The sequence below is a fragment of the Vulpes lagopus genome, chromosome 9, assembly GCF_018345385.1.
Source record: "Vulpes lagopus strain Blue_001 chromosome 9, ASM1834538v1, whole genome shotgun sequence".
NCBI lineage: Eukaryota > Metazoa > Chordata > Mammalia > Carnivora > Canidae > Vulpes > Vulpes lagopus.
This window is the reverse complement of record NC_054832.1, coordinates 61,648,972-61,671,404: the sequence shown is the minus strand read 5'-3', so window position 1 is coordinate 61,671,404 and position 22,433 is coordinate 61,648,972. Positions and strand designations below refer to the sequence as shown.

The 22,433-nt window shown below is 40.2% G+C and overlaps 1 protein-coding gene across 4 annotated transcripts in view; it reads left to right on the top strand.

The window, feature by feature from the left end:
• Positions 1–1,831: 1,831 nt before the first annotated feature.
• Positions 1,832–22,433, top strand: part of SULF1 (sulfatase 1) — a 175,546-nt gene continuing 154,944 nt past the window's right edge. For 2 of the 4 annotated variants that reach the window (XM_041769180.1, XM_041769177.1), the window contains exons 1-2: positions 1,832–2,265; positions 3,440–3,549. The gene's annotated coding sequence lies outside the window, so the exon portion shown is untranslated. The remainder of the gene's footprint in view (positions 2,266–3,439; positions 3,550–22,433) is intronic. The other 2 variants (XM_041769182.1, XM_041769176.1) reach the window with 1 other exon arrangement.

Genomic DNA, 22,433 nt, shown 5'->3' with positions numbered 1-22,433 from the left:
GCACTTTCAACAATAACGTGGATCAGAGCCAGGATCACTTGGGAAATGTCTTGTAGAAGGTGTGTTACAAGCACAGGGTTGATAAAACACGATTCAACACCTTTATAGTTTCTTCGGTTTTACTTTTGTAACTCAATTTACAGTTTAAGAGAATGCAAACCACCTTAATAATGTCTCGAGGGCCTTCAAAATCTATGCAGTTGAGGTAACCCAGATTTTCAGACATGAGTCTGGTTGGATTAACAAAAAAAAAAAAAATTAACGAAAAAATTGCCTTGCAATAATTGGCACTATTAAAATTTTTATGGTGCCCAAGGGAAGTTTTAGTCCTGTGGTGCCACTTGCCATTGTTGAAGGTTTCTGTGTTGATTATGTATCTGGATTTAGCTGATTAGGAGTAGTGGTTTAGTACGTATAGTATATATTGTGAAACACACACCTCATAATCACTTCTGGGAAGAAATTAAGCAAATGTATCAGAACTCTAACCTCTAAATCTTTCTTTTTAACTTATCTTCCCTGCAGCCCAGTTATAGGGGAAAAAAAAATCACTATCTGAAAATTATAGTTCTTAATTCTGTTCTTCAAAGAATTGCACCAAGAGTAATTTTTTGAGTATCTTAATATAATAGCACATGAAAATTCCTAAAAATCACAAGCTAGTCAAGTCAATTTTGCTAGTTATTGAAATAATTCTCTTTGTGATACTGATGTTCCAAACATGAGATACCCATTTGTAGTCTAGATTTTAACGCTTTGGACAAATTTAAAGGTTGTTGGTTTGGTTTTTTTTTTTCTTTTTTCTTTTTGGTTTTTATGCCAGCACTCCCCCCTCCCCATCCCAGTTCAAAGAAATTCGAAAGGTGCAAAATTTAAAATGTTGGCTCCCCACAGACACTGTCACTGAGTTGATAATATTTCAAATTCCTATTTTCTTTTTCAGATTTTCAAAATTCCTTAGAAGTCTGATGGCATTTTTGAAGTGGTGAGATTTGTAGCAATTAATTTATTTCCAGATATCTCCTGAAAGCACTGTAACAAGTATAGGCATTTTCTGGTTCAGACTGCTATCAAAGTAATTAGTTCTGTACAACAGTTCAGAGAACTCAAAAAAAAAAAAAAAAAAGGAAAGAGAGAAAAAGAAAAAGAAAGAAATGCACGTAAGAAGGAGGTATTGAAATGACCAAAAAATCGACAACATTTCAAAGCAAAATTGTTAATGAGCTGTTGGAGCTATATGGACATTATAAGTGCAATTAACTAGAAGCCAATAAAAATAATCAATGACAGAGTGCAGCCCTCTGGTACCAAGTGCTTTTACAAAGAGATGTCTGTGAAAGCAGCAAGTGATTAAAAAAGCCACCTCTATCTATGGGAGTGTGTGCTAGTTTGCATGAGTAGAAACCAAAATGATTTTCATTGACTATTTCTGAAGTTCAGCCTGTGGCAAACAGTGAAGAGCTGTATGTGGGAATAGACAAGTTTGTGCTCTTAGCCATACCCCCACCTCCTTCCTCCCTGGAATGTTGGAGGCAGCCATGAGCTAATCAAAGGAAGGTAGGAGTTTAGATCTCAAAATGTAGATGTCACATTTCAGTGCAAACTACTCCTACATTAGCACTCCATCAGTATGTCAGGATGAATCTTTTATCTCCTGGGGGTGGTGGCGGGGCGGTGGGGGTGGTGGGGGTGGTGGGGAGGGCGCCTCGCTGAGAACATTGCCCTCACCAGGTTGGCAGGGAGAGGTTTTTAGCGTTTCTGTGGCGTCCCTCGGCGGGTCCCAGTCATCCCTGGGGGGGGGGGGGGGGTTGGGGGGGATGGAGGGGGCGCCCCAGGAGTTGTGAAAAGTAACGCACAACTGGCCCCCAGAATAAGTCATTCCCTCCACCTTCCCTTTAGCACCTCCCACTTCTCTCCCCAGCCGTCCTGGCTCTCTGAAATCTCAGGTTACTTGCCTGGGAGTTCTCAGCCCTCCAGCTCCAGTCCTGCCCTCAGCCTCCAGCCCGTGAGAGCCACCCAGCCCCAGCAATTGGATTGGGCAGCCCGTCTTGACACACCACTGTGCTGAGTGCTTGAGGACGTGTTTCACCAGATGGTTGGGGTTAGTGTGTGTCATCACATTCGAGTGGGGATTAGGCGCAGGAAGGCTGCCTTGCTGGAGCTGTGTGGTCTTCTCCAAGTGAGAGTTGCAGGCAAGAGGACTACTTTGCTTTGGGAAGAAGAGGAATTCGTTTTCTGCAGCCACAAGAAAGGCAGTTTTTTCAGGTAAAGTAAAAGACACTGAATGCTTCTCTCTCTCTCTCTCTCTCTCTCTCTCTCTCTCTCTGTCTCTTAACATAGTTCTGAATGGAATGCTAGCACAGCACTTGTCAAAGCAAGTTGTTGCCATCCTATCAATGCTGCTATTGTACGGCGGACAGATAACACTGAGCGTAGCTTGGTGCTTGGCTGTCTTTATAGAACTAACACTCCTCATGCCTCGCTCTTGAAGGTGTAGCTAAGAAAACGTCTTTTGGAGCAGTGTTTGTACGCTTTCAGATCCTCGTTCCCTACTCCAAACAGGAGCTCTAAATCGTTCAGAGAGGACGGATCAGGCCAAGAAAGCATTTATTTTAGCTGTCGGAATTAAAATTCACTTTCAAACTGTTGCATTTTACTACTCAGTTTCTAAAGATCCTCTCCAGAGTCTATATCTGAGTTGCTGGCAGAGATGGAAATGCTTCCTTAACCGGTTTTTAAAACGTACATTGTGTCTGATTTGTGATGGACCCAAGTGTTTTTGAGCAAAAAAAAATTGGAGATTGGAAACTCCTTAAGAGAAGAGGCTGCCCTCTGAGCAGCTGATAGATCGGCTTTAAAACAAAAATGCTTAGAGCTGGAAGAAAAGCAGAAAAGGAGGAAGTAGGAAAATGCTCTTTAACGGAGTTTATCCTCTTGCAGCTGCAGGGGAGCAGATGGAGGTAATTCATTTGCAGATCTGTTTGTGAAAGTTTTACAAGTCATTGAAAACTAAAGTAGCATCTCTGTAAAGGATCATTAAAGTCACTACATTTATAGGTTTTAAACAGGCTATCTGAAGTGTTAATTAAATGGAAATAGATTTTCTGGCTGGGTTATAAACAAACATTAAAAAAAGGTTTTAATTATAAATTAGTCATTGGAAATTAATGGTCATCCGGTGCCTGAGCAACATAAAATGTGTTGTCGTCATATATGTGAGTAGCTGTTAACGTAACCAATCTGCCAAAAGCACCCACCAAAATTAAATGGAACCGAATGTAACAATGGGGTGTATATGCTACACTTAATTTGTAATATAAAGAAGGCCTTTCAAATCGATGCCTTGTTTTTACAGGGATCAAAAAATAAAAATCTTCATTTTTCACATTTTTGGTGGAGCTAGGTGAGTCAATGAGTTACTTCTTTTGCACCCTGACAGACTTGCCCTCCTACGTCCATGGTCATATACCTGTGGTACTCAAGAATTCTTGCTCCTACTGGACTCCCACATTTGGTAGAGAAACCCAACACTGCCCTTACCCTTTGCAGGTGAGAAATTCAATGAATAAAACTGTATATAAGCTATTCTGAAATAGGAGCTGTTTAATAGGCTGAACAACAGGATTTATGGCTAGAGCTCTGTGATTTTTGTATTCAACTGCGTAAGGATGCCTGTAAAATTATGTTTCCAGTTGCAGTGTACATTTTTTTTTTTTTTGCAGCCAGACGGTTGATAACTTTTTAATCTTCTTTTTAAAAAGTTTTGATTAAGACAATATTTCAGTCTGGTGTTTAGTTGCCATTCAGAGTGTTCTCTGCTTGGAGTCTCAAAGCCTTCAATGAGAAAGTAACCTCATAAATAACCAGGCACTTATTATGACCGGGTATTATCTGATTCCCAATATTACATAACCCAAATAGGACTAAGTTCATAAGCTGAAGTCTTCTGGAATTCCAGTCATTCCATTATGGCTTTACAATGGAACTGGGGCTTAAAAAAATAAAGACAGAGAGGCAAACTAATATCTCGGGTTCTATTAGGATTAGGACTACATGCCCAGCCTGTAGCAGGTATCCGTGCTGCCCGCCGATGCCATTTCTCAGTATCACAGAAGTATTTCGGAAGAAAGTAAAGTTTCTCCCCACAGGACGGAGATGCGATGCGATGGCATCTAACAAAGGCACGTTCCCTTTAGCCATGGGAGCCCCACAGCAGATGTCATTCACGTTGCAGACTGACCACCAGGCTGCCTGCCCAGGACTTTGACAATCAGGGAGGAAACCCCCTCCCTCCCCAAAAGTCCATTGTATACAGGATTAGGCAGGATGGAAACAAAAAAGGGAGTGTTAAGAAATAATAAATTCACACCTTGAGAAGGCAAAGTGGTGTGTCACACCCCCCACCGCCGTCCACCCCCCCCCCCCAACAAAGCTAAAGTAATAAGAAGTTACTTAGCACAACAAAAAGGCTCTGCTTAAAAGACAATGCCCACAGGGCAATCCCAGTTGCTTGTCAAAATCTAAATCTACGGTTCCAGATGGTAAACATTCAGAGACATATTTATGGTGACTTCTACATACCTCCGTTTGACATTTGGTTTCTTCCTGACAGCACTTGCGCTGGTAACACACATGAAGTTCCCATCAGTGTCGCAACAGCTGTAAAAGTGTTTGAACACCAAGGCTGGCCCTCCCAGTGAAGGGAAAAATAACCCGGAGTGCAGATCTCCATTTGCACTGTTGATGCATCCTGCTATCTAGGCACGCAGTGAGGTATCTCAGAGGCGAAAAGCCATCTGAAAGCTCGATTCAGTAAGTTGCAAAAGCCACTTTTACGGTGGAGTGAAAAACTAAAATACACGAATCCAAATATTCACTGAACTCGTGCTAGCTCATGAGTGGGAACCTTCATCAAAGAATTAAAAGGGCTCTTCTCTGTTGCCTTCTAAGGAAATGTATGTGACTTCAGGCGGATTGTTGTGGTCATCTCCATTGTGAAGTTAATACTAGAGACAGACAAGTGCCAAGTGTGACACTTTGCATTTCCTTTCCCAACTCTGTATCCACGGGGGAATGCACAGGGGTTTGCTTCTTTTGTATTTTAGATTGAAAATGGTTGACTCTTTTCAAATCCATAAAACAAGGTGTGCGATGCTCAGTGTGGAGCTTTCTCCAACCATTGCCATGTGGATGAGGCCAACCAGTGGGTCAGGTCAAGACATCTGGTTCTTTTTTCCCTGTACAGTATTTTTGCGTAGAGAGCATGGAGTATGTTTAAGGGGATTAAAATGTTTAAGGTGCTGACTCTAATAGATTATTTTTATCATCATTATTGACTTTGAGGGAAAAGAAGCCCATGTATGAAATTAATTCTATGGTCATATGGTGAATTTACCTTTACTTTAGGTTAGATCCTTGGGTGGGGGGAGGCATTTGAAAGAAGATATTTTTTGGGAAAAGTTTGTCCTGAAATGTGTTTCCTATTTAAAATATTTTCGATTCTATCTCAATATGCTGGGAAGGAGGGGAATTAGCCTGTTAGCTTTTTTTTTTTCCCTCTCTAATATCACCCTCACCCCCATGGCTAATCTGTCGTCAAATTCCGTGAGGCCTTCCTTTTAGAACATCTCTCACATCTGGCCCACAGCCACGGCTCCAGTGCAACAATCAAGTCACATGTGGGTCATTACAGCAGCCTCCTAGCAGGTCCTCTTGCCTCCATTTCCCTCTTCTGTCCACCATGGCAGACTGAGCTTCCTAAAACTCTGCTTCCGTCAAAGCGTTTCTGAGCTGAGAATTACTGCTATGAGGGCCCTCGTTACCCACAGAATGAAGTTCACATGATACGCTGGCCATCTGTTATTTGGTCCCGACTTTCAGACCATGTCTTCTACCAAATCAACACCGGAGCACAAGTCTCCTGTTCTCCCCAGGTGGTCTGTTCAGCTCCCACCCCCTCCTGGTCTCTTCTCTTAACCCAACCACTCTGGTTTTCTAGCTTGTCTGCAAGATGAGAGTCTGTCCTCATGGGCCCTGTTCCCTCCGGTTCTACGTTTGTGAGATAGTGTGTAGACCATCCTCATCACCTCTCTAAACTCATTCTTCAGAATATCAGCTTAAGTCCCATCTCCTCTGAGAAGCCTCTCCTGATTACCACGTCTCATGGATGTTTTCCTTCCCTTGAAGTGGACCATTAGCTCTGTGGGTTGCACTGAGCACAGTCACCTTCTTCTTGTCTTCCACGTTGCCATTTTAATCCCTTGACTCTTCAGGTAGAGTGAAGTCTCTTGAAACAGGGACTGGCTTGGTCCACTTTTGTTGCCCACAGAAGACACTGATAAATGTGTGTGGACTAGCTCACAGAGACATTCAAACATGCGAGGCACTTTTCTCTCTGGTTATCCCACTTTAGAACTCTTTACCAGCTCTAATAGCCTTCTCCATCCATGAGAAGGAAGAGAAAAAAAAGATGACACTTAGCCGGTTGTATTTTGGGGTAGTTTAGAAAAAAATTCCACTTAAACAGTTGTGAAATTATTGCCCCAAATTAAATGTATTATAATGACAGATCGCCATCTATTTCAGCTTTCTCTAATGATGGTAGAAATTACATCTTATAGCTGCCCCTGGTGGTATAAAATTTCAACGATGATTTTGGCAGAAGAGTACAGTCTTTGGGTTCAGACAGATTTTTGTTATTTTTTTAATAGATTTTATTTATTTATTCATGAGTTACACAGAGAGAGACAGGGAGAGACAGAGGCAGAGGGAGAAGCAGACTCCCCGGAGGAACCCCAGGATCGCAACCAGAGCCAAAGGCAGATAGATGCTCAACCACGGAGCCACCCAGGCGTTCCCAGATTTGTGTTCTCATGCAAGGATCACCTCTCAGCAGCTGAGTGGCCTCCAACAGGTGACTTACCATTCAACCCCCTCCTCTGTAAAACAGAGACTGAGCGACTTACCTTGAGGACGATATGAAGAAAACATGTAAAGCAGGCTTGGCGCTTGCGCAGTAAGTGGGAGAGAAAGAAAGTTGGTGGGAAGACATGGATCCAGGCTGCATGAATGTGTTCATCTCAGCTTATGTTAGTCGTTAATTTCATGCATTTGTGCTGTGTCTTTAGGCTTTTCTGCCACCAAAGGCAGGGGGAAGGGGAAGACAGCTCAAGAGAGTAAGAGTGGTGGAGGCAGAGAGAGATGGAGAGGGAGAGGTAAGGGAGGAGGGAGAGGCTGGGCAGAGGTAGGGAAAAGGAGATGGAGGGGGTGGGCGCTTTTGGCATTAGGAGTTTGGAGGAACTGAGTTAATGGATCTATGGGGACAATGGTGACAGTTGAATACACTTTGCAGGGAGGAGCCGAGTCCTGGGCCCTGTGGTAAAGGATAATCAAAGAGCAGGCCCTGGGCTGCAGCGCTGCTGGGGAAACAAAGAGTGGGAGCAGGGGACCCCAGCAGGGAGTTGCATTCACCAAAGGGTCATGTGCTCCTCTTCCTTCCTCCTGGCCCACTATTTAGAAAGAAATAATAACTTGGCAAAACATCGTAGGAGTCAGGTCAAGCTTCCAGAAGTAATTGGTAAAGCAAGATAACCCTTTAGACAAAGCAAGGGGCTTGGACCTTTGCCATCCTTCACCCCCAAACCAAATTTCACAGAAAGTGGAAATCAATCTGCCCGAGCTCTGTTCTGTTCCCTGACTCTGCACCCACTATCGCACACTGAGCCTTCTATCTGAGAAATCGTCTCACAAAGCATTGAACGACGCCACCTCACAAACGTGTCCGCGGACACTGGTCATTCAATTGCAGTTCTCAGGATCTTGGAATAGATCAAAGGGGAGTCTTTTCAATCCTGATCATCTGGTCTGCACCTGCCCCAGGCCACGGAGAGGAAAGAAACTGGAACTCCTCTAAGATAAAGGGCAAGGCAGTATTTCTGGAGATCCCTTCCTCTCCAGCAAACTTGTCTATAGAAACTTCCATTAACAGTTAAGATGCCTGACCTCATCTCAGCTGCAACAACCAGCGTCGTTCTCTTGCCCTCAAAATACATGCTCCTTGTACTACTGCACAATAATGTGTTAAACCTTGTTAATTTTTAAAAAATGTAGCTCTTCATCTTCAAAAGTAAAACTTACTTATACTCTGATTTTCTTTTTAACCACAGAGCTACAAATGCGTAAGACACTATTTCTACATTTTTAAAAATGTGAATCCAAGGGACTCAGACATGCCACTACCTAACTGTAGTGGGTGAGGTTGATATTAAAATGCTATGCTGAATAAATGAACAGACACACTATGTTTCTGAGTGGAAAAAAAAAAAAAGACTCACTGTAAGAGGTGAAGTGTCCCAAAATTAATCTACACATTTTGTGTAATACTAATCAAATTTTCACACAAGGTTAGATGGCTGGCAGTGGGAGCAGAGTTTGGGAACTGGCCAGAGCGCAGATGACTCTGCTTGAATGTAAAATAAGGATTCTAAAGTTCATCTGGGTAATAAACTCATGAGCAAGCCTCGACATTTTTGTAGGAGAGTACCGTAGTATGATAGGGACTTGTTTTTTCACATATCCGTGTATGCTATACAACTACAATGGTTGAATTTTCTATTCTTAAGCCATTGCCTCTGACGTAGATTTCTTATCTACCTTCACGTATTTCTGCTTCTGTTGTGTCCTCCTCGCTTTTAATCTATTTTTTGTTGTTGGCATTGCCCCGATCTTCAGTTCAGCTACAGATTGCTCTTCTTTGATACTAGTTCTGTTGCCATAATTAACTGAAATCCAGAACTAGCATGACTTTGTGTTACAGTTTTTCCCATCTGCAAATGGAGCTAATACTGTATGAACTTTTTCACTTCGTAAAGAACCTAAGATAAATTTGTCTCAGACACTCAAAGAAAATCTTTCTGAATCCATTCCCTTGATGAAACAAGCCTAAAACATACCAGCCTAAGAGTCTGTCCCACTTTTCTGAGCAATAATAGAACACTCCTAATAAAATAGAAATCTGAATTGCAGAGAGTTTGGTCGATTGTCCAATTTTGTGGTGTGTTGTTATAGCTCATTTATGTTGTTATAACACTTGCTATATTAATTTAAAATTAAATCGAAAGTTAGACTCTTATAAGATATTAGTTATACCCAGAGTCATGGTGAGAAAAGATTAACTGCATGCCAAGTGTGTGTTTATTAAATTAATTTAGAAGTGTGCACCTGTGGATATTATCTTCAAACTCATATCACTAATATGGCTTAGCACCAAAATCACCTTTCTATAATATAACATGTCCTCTGAATAGACTTCCTGCCAGTTTAAAGCTTCCCCCTTAACCTTCACCTGCCAATAATCAATCTTCCCCTGAATAGAAGTCCCGAGTAAACAGATGTGCTTGGCATTGCATCCAGATATTCTTGAACCTTCAGCTTTTAACTTTCATGTATAAGAAATGCATCCCAGCAGAGGCCCCTGCAAATCATGTGCTCTTTTTTTCCTCTTGAGAGCTTCATGCTGCTAAGAGGAAGAAAGTGTTCTGAATATAGCAGATGAATAAAAGCATGGGCAATGTAATATTTGTTATTTGAGACACCTAGAGGCTTCACATGTGTTGTCATCGTCTTTTTCATTATAGTTTCTATATTTAGTAAAAGAGATTTGGAGGATATACTCAATATCAAACAGCTTAAATTACCTTTGAGCAGTTGAGTTGATGCCCAAAGGAATAGCCACAGTGCACCTTCTAAATAGAATCACAACTAAAAGGAACAGGTTTAAGAAAGCTCCATTGATTCGTTAATTCGTTTATTCCATATGTATTTGAGAGCTTTCTGTGTATTTCTATACCAGTTTGGAGAGAAACACAAAATAATATGGGACACCATCCTTGCCCTGAAGGAATATCTAATTTAGCTGTGAGGAGAAGACATGCACACAAACAATTGTACAATTGTTTAGTAGTAATGCAAAGAATGTGGTGATTAAGTATCAATTATTTGTCCTAATTAAATATAAAGGACACCAACAGAGCCCCCTATTGGAGGAGCAGGAACTTGAGCCAGGCAAGACTGCTCAAAGTCCTTAAGTAGATGAATGAGAGCAGTGATTCATCTCCATCTTTACAAACTGTGTGGGGTCCACACACAGTTACTCTCTCTTTGATTCAGTCTCCTTCTCCATAAAATGGAGATATGGTTACCACAAAGGGTTGTTATGAAGGTTAAATGAGATAATAAAAGTAAGATGCTTCACACAGGGCGCAGACCACAGTAAGCGCTCCACAGCTCTTTTTCCAAGACCGTGGAAAGCTCCGCTTCAGTGAGGACTTGAACTTAAGCCAGCCTGTCAATTTCACATTAAAACACAACATTTTTGAATCAGCACATTTGCATAGATGCACTTTGGGGATACAATGAAGGCAGGTGCTAGGCAAAGACAAGAAGGAAGAGAGGGAGGGAGAAAGGGAGAAAAGAGGAGTGATAGAAGAGCAAGGAGGAAGAGGAAGAGGAAGAGTGTGGTCCTTTGATGCCTCTACTCTGCTCTCTTGTCTTAATCATGTCACAGAGAGCTACATTAGGCTAGCTTCTAGAGTGTTCTGACACGTCAAGTAGACAGGTTAGACTTTATAGTTAAACTGGTGCCTTAGGAAGTTTAAACAGTAGGTTTTTCAAGAATGAGGAGAGAGAGAGAGAGAGAGAGACTGAAAGAGAAAAAGACAATTGGGAGGGTACCAAAAGTCAAAAAAAAAGAAAAGAAAAAAAGGTTGCCTAGTCCCAGTGATGATGTTGAGATGTTGAGGAACGGTTGAGTGGAGAAACATTATGAAGAAATAAATAACAGTATCAACAACTTGGTGATTGGTCAAATAGAGGACAAAGAAAAGACAAGTGACAAAGATGACCTTGAGCTTTCAAACCCCACAAACGGGAATAGTGACACCACCCCCTAAAGAAAGTGGGGGTGCTGGAAGTAGAATTTCATTTTGCAGTACCATAAATTTCGAAAATGACAATGGTCATTATGGAATAAATGCCTGTATGGTATCTGTAAATTAATAGCCTTGAAAGGGAAAAAACTTTATAATGAAAACATGGCAAACATGTGCATATAAATGCCCAACAATGTAATTTAAACATGAACTTGAATTTCCTGATCATCGATGATACAAAAGATAGAATCCATATATTTTTTTTTTAATTCCTCCTTAGATAAAAGGGATCTTCTCTCAGATTAAGAAAATGGCTGGTCAAATAACTATTCTAGTGTTTTTAAACTCTGGAGGAAGTAATGAAATTTCAACTCAGAATAACAAACTACCTCTGTTAAATACCTATAATTCTCTTCTCTCAATTAAGAAAATGCTGGTGGAGAGGGACATATAATTTAAAGAGTCTAGAGGCAAGAAGAAATGAAATATTTAAGTTGCTTCTGTTCACAAACCTTCAGATTCTAATTTAGAAGAGCTGAGTCGGCCATCCTTTTTCAGAATGTCTGAATGACTTATTTTACAAATGATACAGACCTTTCTTCTTTATTTTTTATTTATTTATTTATTTATTTATTATTATTATTATTATTTTTTTTTTTTAGACCTTTCTTCTTTATTCACTACAAAGACAAATCATTCTTAATTTTGAGATTTGGGAAAGGTTTCCCCATACCATCTCCTACTTTTCTTTCTATCCCCTCTCACTTTGCCTTTTTATTTTATTTGTTTCAGTCATATTTCATGTTAAGATCCTCTTCAAAATAGGAGAGTCATGCTTTAGTCACTTCCTTATACTAGATCAATGGAAAGGTTTGGGGAGTAAATATAATTTTATTGCAAGTAGAAGATTGTATTTGCCATTGCAATCTCTGGCATTAAGTGTTGAGAGGCAGCATGATTGAAAGAATGCACTACTTGAGTCAGCAAGATTTGGAATTAAAATGTAGTCTGATTACTAGAAATTTGTGGGGATAGCATTGACCTGTGGAGACTTGACAGCATTCTGGTTCCTCAAAAGAGACTTGGGTGCTATTCAAGTTTTTAATGAAGACTTTGGCCTGTTTTATTTTATTCAACTGAGTTTTCTGAACCATGTTCCCTGGTTCCTATGGGAGAAATGCCAGCCTAAGTAACAGCACCTGTAATCCATTTCTCATTCAGGGTTGCCATGCATGATGGTCTAATTGGCATAAGCCAGTTTATATTTGAAAGCTATTAATGGCTAATGATTTAATTGGTACTTCATGAGGCATCCAGTTTAATGAACCAAGGAGAAAAGATATAATACACAAGAGCCATAGTTAGATCGATAAACATCATCTGCAGCAAGCACAAAAGTTGGGCTTTGCTGCCAAGTTTAAGATCAAGTCAGATCTCTTCACCTGGTATCCCCTTAGGCCAATGGGCAGGTGTGCTTGCACTGGGGACTGGGGTATGGAACATGAGCTGATATTCCTAAACTTCTTAATTCCAGACCATCTAAATTCTGATTTCAATTCAGGATTCTACTCCTACATGTTCTACCTCTAGCTCTGTCTAGAGGGAAAAGGTATCTTGAATAGAAATGTGGTTTTTGTAAAATAATAATAATAATAATAAGATTTAGTAGTGAGGAAGAGGGAAGAATATGAATCTAGTCAAAATATGCTCTGTCGGAGAGCCACTTTTTTGACACACACACACACACACAAAAAAAAAAAAAACAGAGAGAAAATATGCTATATGCTTCATGAATAGCAATTGTTATTTTCATTAGGCATTTTGCTCCAAAAAGAGCTATCTGTCATTGATCTACCATTCTGATCAACCACTGTAGTAGTCTCAGAAGTGGAACCGGAGATGTTCAAACAGTCGCTTCTGCCACTATCATAACCCCTATGGAAGCTTAGAGTATGCCACTGGACTGCCTCATTGGCTTCAGGTAAATCATATTTCATGCTGGGCAGGTAATAAGTTTAAATGTTACTAGCAATGAAGTGAAATTCACTGAATAATGGCAGTAGTGTTATAGTTAGGAAAAAGAGGCACGGTCGTAGAGTGGAAAAAAAAACATCGAAAACCTAGATTCTAGAACTTGGCTACTATTGGTATTGTGATGCTGAGCATGGCAGTTAACCTTTGGGGAACATGTTGCTCCCCCCCCCCCCCCATCTAGATTACATTATTCTTTACTGGCAAACTCTGCTCTTCCCTTATAACAAGCCTAAATAAATAAAACATTCTCCTTGAAACTGAAAGGCATGGTGGGGGGAGGGGGGGAAGGAGAAGGACTTTAATCCAGATTTGCCTCACCTCATGCTTCTAATTTGAGCTCTGTTCTTTATCTTTTTCTTATTCCCACTCATTTTACATTCCACCGTTACACTACCTTCCTTTAGCGCTCTTTCCCCTTGTCACGCTATTACCCTAAAACAGCCATCTTTCAATTTTCTACAGCATCCAGTTTAAAGAAAATATCAGCATTTAGGGACCTGCATAATCTTTTCCACTATAACCACCCCGTTTTCCGCATATACTTTCTGCTCTTCGCCAAGCTGGTATGGCAGCTCCTGAATTTACATCACTTACTACTACTAAGCATTTGCTCATACCGTGTTCTGGGCTGGGGCTGTCCTCCCATCCTGCTTCCGAATCTCCAGATTTCACCCATTCTTGAAGAAAAATCACCCCCATTCCTTCTATGGAGCTTTCTTTCCCCAACTCTTCCAATAATAGAACTATGCCTTCTCATCGGTGCCCTCTCACCACTTAACTCTTGTCATATAATTTTAGCTCTTGATTAGGTACAATTTTGCATTTATTATTATTCTTCATAGATTTTTAAGGACAACTGGGATAGAAAATTGCATTTTGGTTATTGAGAAATTTTAGCAAACTAATCAGCCGCAAATCCACAGTTACACTAGGCAATTCTTTGATAATGTGAAAGGCACTATCTTATGTGCTGGTTCTCTGGCTTAATTTTTTTTTTTCCATCTTCTGCCCACATCACTTTCCAGGGCTGCATTTGAGCCAGCTGGATTCCATCCAGAAACAGATTCAAATAGACAATAGGCCAACTCGAATTCCCATCTTCCTTGATTAGATGTGAAATTGTATAGCTGGGTGTCACTCACATGCCAGCCACTCAGGATTCTATGTTATCAATTAATTTCTGTTGAGAGCTGAACTGAGGAGTTTGTGACAATTCCGTTTCTAAGGACCTGTAAAATTATGGCTAGACAAGAATTTCAGAGATAGTGACAGATATATAGACTTGTGTCATCTGAATGAATATATTCACTATCTGCTGCATAGCATAAATTAAAATGCCCTATAAACTCCGTAGTAAATCATCCTGGTTTTCTCTCTCTCTCTTTTTTTTATTTTGTAGTATTTTTTTGATTGTAAAAATTCTTTGGCTAGGAGCTGAATTCTCAGTCGGAGGACAATTAGCCAGTCCGATGACAGGCTTTAAATTACACAAAAGAAAAGGGAAGTTAACACACATTCTGTCAAAGCTACTGGATCCTTTTTCTTGTAGTTGTTAAAAATAATTGAGAATTATGAATAGATTTTCCAGGAAAGATATATAAAATACTATAGAAACACAGAACGTTAGAGGTATTCCTTAGAGATCATCTAAATAAAATCCAGGAAACTGAGGCCTGGGGCTATTGAGCGACCTGCCTAAAATCACAAAAGTCATTTTTACCATAGAAACTACTACAAGCTAGGTTTCACCAAGGAGTGCAAGTCAGTTAAATCTTCCAGGACAGAGGGAGCTCACGTGTCAATTGTACATTAGGACCTAACAAGAATGTGAAGGTATGAGCCCAGCTTTGTTTGTGACCATGGACCTTCTTGCTGAGTGCCATGATGAATAATCAGGTACTGTAGAGAATTCTTGAGACTGGAACAATACCAGAAAAAGCATTTGTCGTTCAGGCATATTCCCTGCAGAAAATCCATTCTCACACAAATACCCAAGCACCGTTGCTACCGATGCAAGTTATGTAGCTTTAGTATAGAGAACCTTCTTTGTGGAAGTATGTTCTAACCTATGCTAAAAGGGTGCTATCCACAGGACAATGACAAAGTAATCGTTATTCCTTCAAAACACTGGAGGAAAATGTTAGTTGAACTAAATCATTGGAATTTGCAATATTTGGGTAAGCAAAGTGGATACGCCATTTCCGTACCACATAAAACTGAATCTGAGAGAGGACAAGCCCACGTGTAAAGAATTAATAAATGGACTAATCAGCATTAGAATTCATGTTTTCTAACTCCTATTTCACTGCTCCATGCTTCAAGTGATTCCAAATATATCACATTTTCTCAATATTAGGGAAACCTGTTGCATTAGAACAGTTGAGCTGTTCCTCAGAAACATCACCTCGTTGAGAAATAAACATCTGAACTTCTTACTCAGGTACTGGAGTTTTCCCACGAGAAATCTAAGAGCAATAGTCTTCATAGTTTAATAAATTACATGAGTGCATATCCCGTTATATATCTGTATAATTTATGTTTAAAACTGATTTATTTATAAAGGAGGTAAAATCAATCATTATTGGATTATAAATGTATTTCCTAGTCATTAACTTACTTTTTTTGTGTTGTATTATAAAGAATAACAATTTAATAACTCAAAATAAAAGATTAATTTAGAATGCTTAAGTGTGGTTTGGACTTTTTGAAAAAGTTTTGTTTCTAAAACGTGTTCTAGACTTCCTTTTTTCATTGTTGTTGTAAGTATCTAAAGGAAGCCATTATGATTTTCAGGGCAATGAAAGAAATATGTGACCGGAAAAGCAGTGTTTTTACAAATATTTTTAAGTTATTAGTCGTATTTCACTCCACTGGAGAATGTAGATCGCAAATCTGGTTGGAATTATAAAGAAATCAAACTTACCAGAATTACAGCTTCTGATGAAAGGGAGAATTCTGCTGAGAACGTAAGGATAATGTGGCAGAGTGATTACCTGTTTGTCACAGAGCTAAACTTTACGACAGCGAACACTGGAAAGGGATTCTATGAAAATTATTTCTCTGGTTCATGACAATACTTAGTTCATACCGTCTTCGACTACGCCTGCACGTTGAACACTTGTGTAAAACATGCTTTCCTTTTTCCTATTTGTATTTGTAGCCCTGCCATTGAGCAGCAAATGCTCTTGAGTTTCTGTGACCTTGTCTCAAACATGCTCAAGATCTCCACCAAAAATACCACCCAAAATGGCAAGTGCTCACAGGCAAAACACAGCATAAAGATTCAAGTCCTTGCAGGAGGACTAGAACTCGAAAGCCCTGTGGCAAAGTGGGAGAGCATCTTTGTTGTTTCTCTCACTCATCATAGAGGCTCGTAAGGAAGCTCTCACCTTCAGCTTGTTACAGACATACACGACGGACTTTCTCAGCGTGTACCCCCCCCCCCCCATGATTTGCAAGTCCTCTGAAGTTCTATGTAATTGGATTTTTCCCAATTTAGGAAACACACATCCCTTTGTTTCATATAGCAAGTCATACTTCCCCCAGTGCTATCTCTCAAACATTTATTGGATTTCGACAACCCTGTGGAGCATTCATGTATCACATACAATGATATGTGCCCCTTTTAAAGAATTAGAAACAGAGCTGCATTCTTGGGTGATCTACTCTGAGAAATATTTAGAGGTGTATATATATGAGGTGTTCATATGTATATGAAGGGGAGGAGAGAGCAAGTGAGCAATTGACAAAGGAATTGGGGCCAATTGATTACAACAGATGAACCTGAGTAAGTCATTCTTGCCACTTTTCTATAAGTTAACTCAACTCCCCATACCTCAGTAGAGGGTTGTTTGTAATTATTTTCAAATACAAATGTTTTTAGAGAGCCCCAGGGGAGTTAAGCAAGTCACAGATGCAAATAGAGCTGATCTGAGGCACTTGTAAAGAACTAGAATCCAGAGTTTCTATTTCTCCACACTTCCTCCAAACTTATAACTTATTTATTTATAAATTGAAAAGTAATGTCCACTTAAAGTATTTATAAACCACAATCACAACTTCTCCAATCAGTCACCAATAATCAGTACCAGAGCCCAGGAAAACTCATTATTTATCATATTATCCTTTGCAAATCATTTTTACAATCCTCCTTTATTTGACCCTCGTAATTCCTTTCTTTAAAAAAGATTTATTTATTTATCCATGAAAGACACAGAGAGACAGAGAGGAAGAGACACAGGCAGAGGGAGAAGCAGGCCCCCTGCAGGGAGCCCTATGTGGGACTGGATCCCAGGATCCCAGGATCATGATCTGAGCCAAAGGTAGATGCTCAACCACTGAGCCACCCAGGCATCCCTGACCCTCATAATTCCTTGAATGAAGTAGATAACACAGGCAGAACTGGACCCATTTTACAGAATAAGAAACAGGTTATGAAGGTAACGTATCATTATTATTCACAGCTACTAAATGGCAGAGTCATAGTCTACAGATACACAAGTCCCAAAATTCTGGAACCAGTACTCTTTCTGATACATCCTCTTGATGCTGCGGTGCCTTTTTCACACCCCTAATGACCATATCTAAATTTTGGGGGGCTCATGTTGTATTTAGTAATAGAAAAAAATAACATTCTCTTAAAGAAAAATGACTGAGAAAGATGCCTATGTTTTATTTACTAATACTACCTATAATAACAGCTAAGATTTATTAAGCACTTACCTATCATGTACAAGTAAATGCTTTCTGTACATTATCTAATTTAATTCTTTTCAATACCTCTATGACCTAGAGTCCCCATCATGCAAACAAGGAAACAGGATCTGAGAGCTTGACTAACGTGATTGATATGGTTGACCATAGGGACCAGATCAGCACCCAGACACCTCCAGACTCTCTATTATTAATTAAATCCTCCTTTTTCCATTAAGCTTGGTTGATAGTTTAACCAATTTCCTTATCATATGACTGGTAGTTTTTAAAATTCGGTTAGTGACAATTTTTTCCAAGAACTTAGTTTGTATGGAAAGACGTAAGTATGAAAAAGCAGTACCGCATCTTATTTACATCAACAGTGGCTCCTGACATACAGGGAGCATTCAATAAATATTTGCTAAGTGAATGAATGATCTTTGGAGCTCTCTATAAAGCTTTTAAGATGTCATGATCTGGGCAACCCAGGTGGCTCAGCGGTTTAGCAATGCCTTCCGCCCAGGGCCTGATCCTGGAGACCCTGGATCGAGTCCCACGTCGGGCTCCCTGCATGGAACCTGCTTCTCCCTCTGCCTGTGTCTCTGCCTCACTCTCTGTGACTCTCATGGATAAATAAATAAAATCTTAAAAAAAAAAGTCATGATCTAAATACTTAAACACAAGACCTAAAATTTAAATTGGTTCAATTCACCAAACCTTGGGTTTATAGTAAAGGACACCTTCTCAGAGCCAGAAAGAAGAAATAACAAAAGAAAACAAATTCCACATTTTTAAAAAAGTCTTTCCCTGGAAAGTTGAACTGCTCTGTCGATAAGCTGACAGGTGTGGCTTTTGACTGCCCAAACAACCTCTTAGATTATCATCTCTTGTCTATATGACCAAAAGGGATGCTCAGTCGCACTGTTAGTTGGACTTTATGGTTTTTCTCTTTGCTGTAATCAATTGGGAGGAAAAAAAAAAGTGAACCCATCTGACTTTCTAAGGTGCCCTCACAGGCACCCCCTGAGCAATGATACAGGAAGACCAGTCAGGGAAGAGGGGAGCTCAGGATAAGCAGTAGAATATACAACGTAATGTTTCCCCTCTCTTCTTCCAACCCACACTTACAGCCCTTCCTTTTGTGGTTTCTTCCCCCTCCAAAGTTTTCGATAATACTCATCTGTATATATTTTTCCTCAGATAAGAATCGTTAGGTGAGCTGAGAAGACCAGCTCCGCCTTCTTCCTTTCTCTGTTAGTAATATGACCCCTGTCCTGACCCCTCATAGTATCACAGCACACAGACACCTCAGGTGCACCACTTAACCTTACTGCAAGGTAAGGGATGTTCACGGTAAAAACTGCATTCATGGAAGTCAGTCACATATCAGGACTCATGTTACTCAGCTTGGCACCTGTTTAAAGCATAGAGCAATTCCTTTCAGGAACGGCCCATTATCACTCCCTTTGCTGTCCATCATCCTTGCCTCAGGCTCTGGCTCTTAGCCTCTCATTCTTCTTCCTAATGCACCTGCCAGCTCCAGACAGGGGTACCTGCAGATTCTGCAGAATGAGGCTTTTTCCTGTCTCGGTCCTCCGCCAGCATCCCTCAGAGAGTGCGTGCTCTGCAGTCAGGTGTGCCCAGGTCTCTGTCCCACCCAGCTTCTGCGTTCTCTCCATCTTCTCGGCCCGATCTGTGCTCCTACGCTTTGCCCCAGTTCCTCTCTCAGGCATCTATGTCTTTACGTGCAGATTATTTCTTTGCCTGCTCACAGAAACACTGGAGGGGACCGTCTGAATTTGGCACACACTGAATTTCTTGGTTGATGTTCTCTCTGTTCGTATTTTCTACGTCTCTCTAACCCACTGTTTTCTAGCAAAGGCTTTCTCAGGATTTCTTTCTTTTTTTTTTTTAAGATTTTATTTATTTATTCATGAGAGACACAGAGAGAGAGAGAGAGAGAGAGAGAGGCAGAGACACAGGCAGAGGGAGAAGCAGGCTCCATGCAGAGAGCCTGACGTGCAGGGTCAGGCCCTGGGCTGAAGGCGGTGCTAAATCGCTGAGCCACCCAGGCTGCCCTCTAGGGATTTCTAACAGAAAGCCCAACACCCTGCGTTTACCTGATCCCTCGAATAACTGTTTGTCCCTCAGGCTGAAGTCACAACAATAACAGTCATGTTACTGTTAATGATTATCAATCATTGCCTTTTTTAAAAGATCCCTATTGTTTTCCTTTATATAATTAAATATTCATATTTAAGCATAGAAACCTAGGCAACGGTTGACAGGGTCACCCCTTGGCTAACGCTTACTGAAAAAAAGGAATATCTTTTTTATTCAACTGGGGCAATTAATGCCAAACTCATGCTTAGGACCGGAACTCCCTAAAGGACTCAGAAAAGGGAGAAGAAACCGAAGCATACTGCGTACTTAGCACATGATAGACGCTGCTATTCACATTCAGGCTTTGTTATTCCTGTCTTAGCTGGTCTAGTTCTATAAGGAAACGAACTAGGTGAAAATACTACACACCTGTAGAGCTAGGAATTGGACCCAAGTCCGCCTGTCTCCGAAAATCAACACCGTCTCTCAAAAGAAAGTTCTATATAAATGCTCAACGGTAAAACCCAGTCATTAATCACGTGAAAGCAGTTTACATTTTCCTGCAATTTACACCTTTTTTTTTTCCAGACTAATTAAATCTCCAATGCTGGTGAAGTGCTTCTTCCCACAATTTACTAGGTTTTTGGGTAAAAAGCTAAATGAAGTTTTGCTGTGAAGCTGGCGAGGAAGAGAAGACTGAGCTTCCAATAAAAACTTGTTAACTGGTGTGCAATACTGTGCCTATTAAGAGCGAAACTCCTACAGAATACAGACTGGTCTGTACGTTGCTTGTTAGGGCCGGCCTAAGTGCTCATCTCTTCGCCTGGTCCCTTGGGCTCATGCCCAAGCCAGCCTTGGGAGGGTGGGAAACAACCCCCACCCCCAGGAAAACACTATTGGTAATTTGGAATCTAGGGCACCCCAATGCACGTGCTGCTCCATGTTTTCTGTAAGGCATTATCACTGTTCCAAATAAGCAAGACATACACGTGCTTACTTAATGTTTTCCTTTGATTTACATGCCCTTGCTTCTTAAATCATTTCCAGAAATCCTTAGGAAATGTGAAATAAATGTGTTATCTTTTCCTCCAACAGAATGTCAGATCACTTCTTGAAAGATCCTTTCCAAATGCTTTAGTTCAAACCAATTTTAACAAACTTGAATATATACGCCATAATTAGGAAGCCAATTTATTCAGTTAATTTGCATCAGTCTAAATAATTTTTCCTGACAGATGACTTCCGTTCTGAGTACCAAGTACTTTTTAATCCTAGTCAGGTTATTGCTAAGGATAAATGATTTCACATTTCTCATAAAGATGCCAGTCATTAAGAATATTAACGCAAATTCCTTCCCCTTGAATAGAAATGAGCTGTTATGTTAGCAATGTTGCTGCGTCAGCTTTTCTATTGTCAAATACAACAAATGATGAGAAAATCAATTTACTCTTTAGAATTAGTCAAGTGAGGAATCCTTTGAAGTGGGGGTGCAGGGTTTTGCCTGGGTTCTATAATCACATAAAAGCGGGTACTGTATATATGTTGGTAAAATGTTGTGAAATTTAATGAGGACTATTTGCTGCCGTAGACCTTCCAGACAGAATCTATCTCTGAAAAAGAATTCCCCAGTCCTAAAATAGAGGTTTGATGAGCAGCAGATGTGGTTTAAATGAACCCTTGTTCAACTGAACTAAGAATATATTTTGATCTGTAGGAGGCGTGGGCCAGAAAAGGGGGTGGAGGGGTGATCCTAGCACAGCCTCAGCGCTGAGCTTGGTTGTGGAGTTTGAATATATTTATTTACCCCATAAAGTTTCTCTTGTGAGGCAGGATGCAAATGAGCTTTTAGTTAATACTCTCTAATAGTCCGAGGATGCCATACATGCTGCTTACGAAACAATTTACAGTTTTACTTTGTAGTGCAAGAATGTGTGGAGGAAAGAAATTCAATCGGTAGCCATAACCTTTAGAGTGATCTATGCCCTGGCAATGATTTCCAAGTTCCACAACTTTGTTTCTCCACCCATAAAGGGAAGATTAGATCGTTGTTCAAGAATGACAAGCATTTAATATTTGGAAATGACTAAATAATGAAGTGCCTGGATTCTATAGAAATGCTAAGGAGAAAAGAAGATTAATTTCAAACCAAAATCTAGTACAAACATGACCTTCCTATTGCAAATCTCATGAATAGGAAAAGAAATTACATCTAAAGCTTTGTTTCTAGGGCTCAGAATTTGGAAATATATTAATATTGGAATGTTTCAGATGGGAAAAAATAGAGACCTGTTTATTATAATCTCTAGTCTGTGGAGATGAGAAAAATTCTTTCTGCTACATTTTACAGAAAGAATGCAGTTAGTAAATATTTAAATGACGGGAACGGAAGGGTCATCTTTTCTTTTGCCGTTAGGCAGGGCTAAACTTAAGTCATCTCAGGAAAGAGAACAATGCTGTTGCTCCCAAAAATCTCCAGGTGAGAATGATAAAAATTAAAACGAGCAGATGGGAAAGCTCTAGGGCCTTGAAATTAATAAAGGTCAGTTCTGGCTGACATAATTTCGGTTAAAATTCATTCCTATTCGCAAACAGCCTGACACTTAGCAAAACTCCAAAGGAAGTGATATTTGGCACCAGTTCTCTGAAAATTCCATTTAGTATTAGTATTCGTGTCTG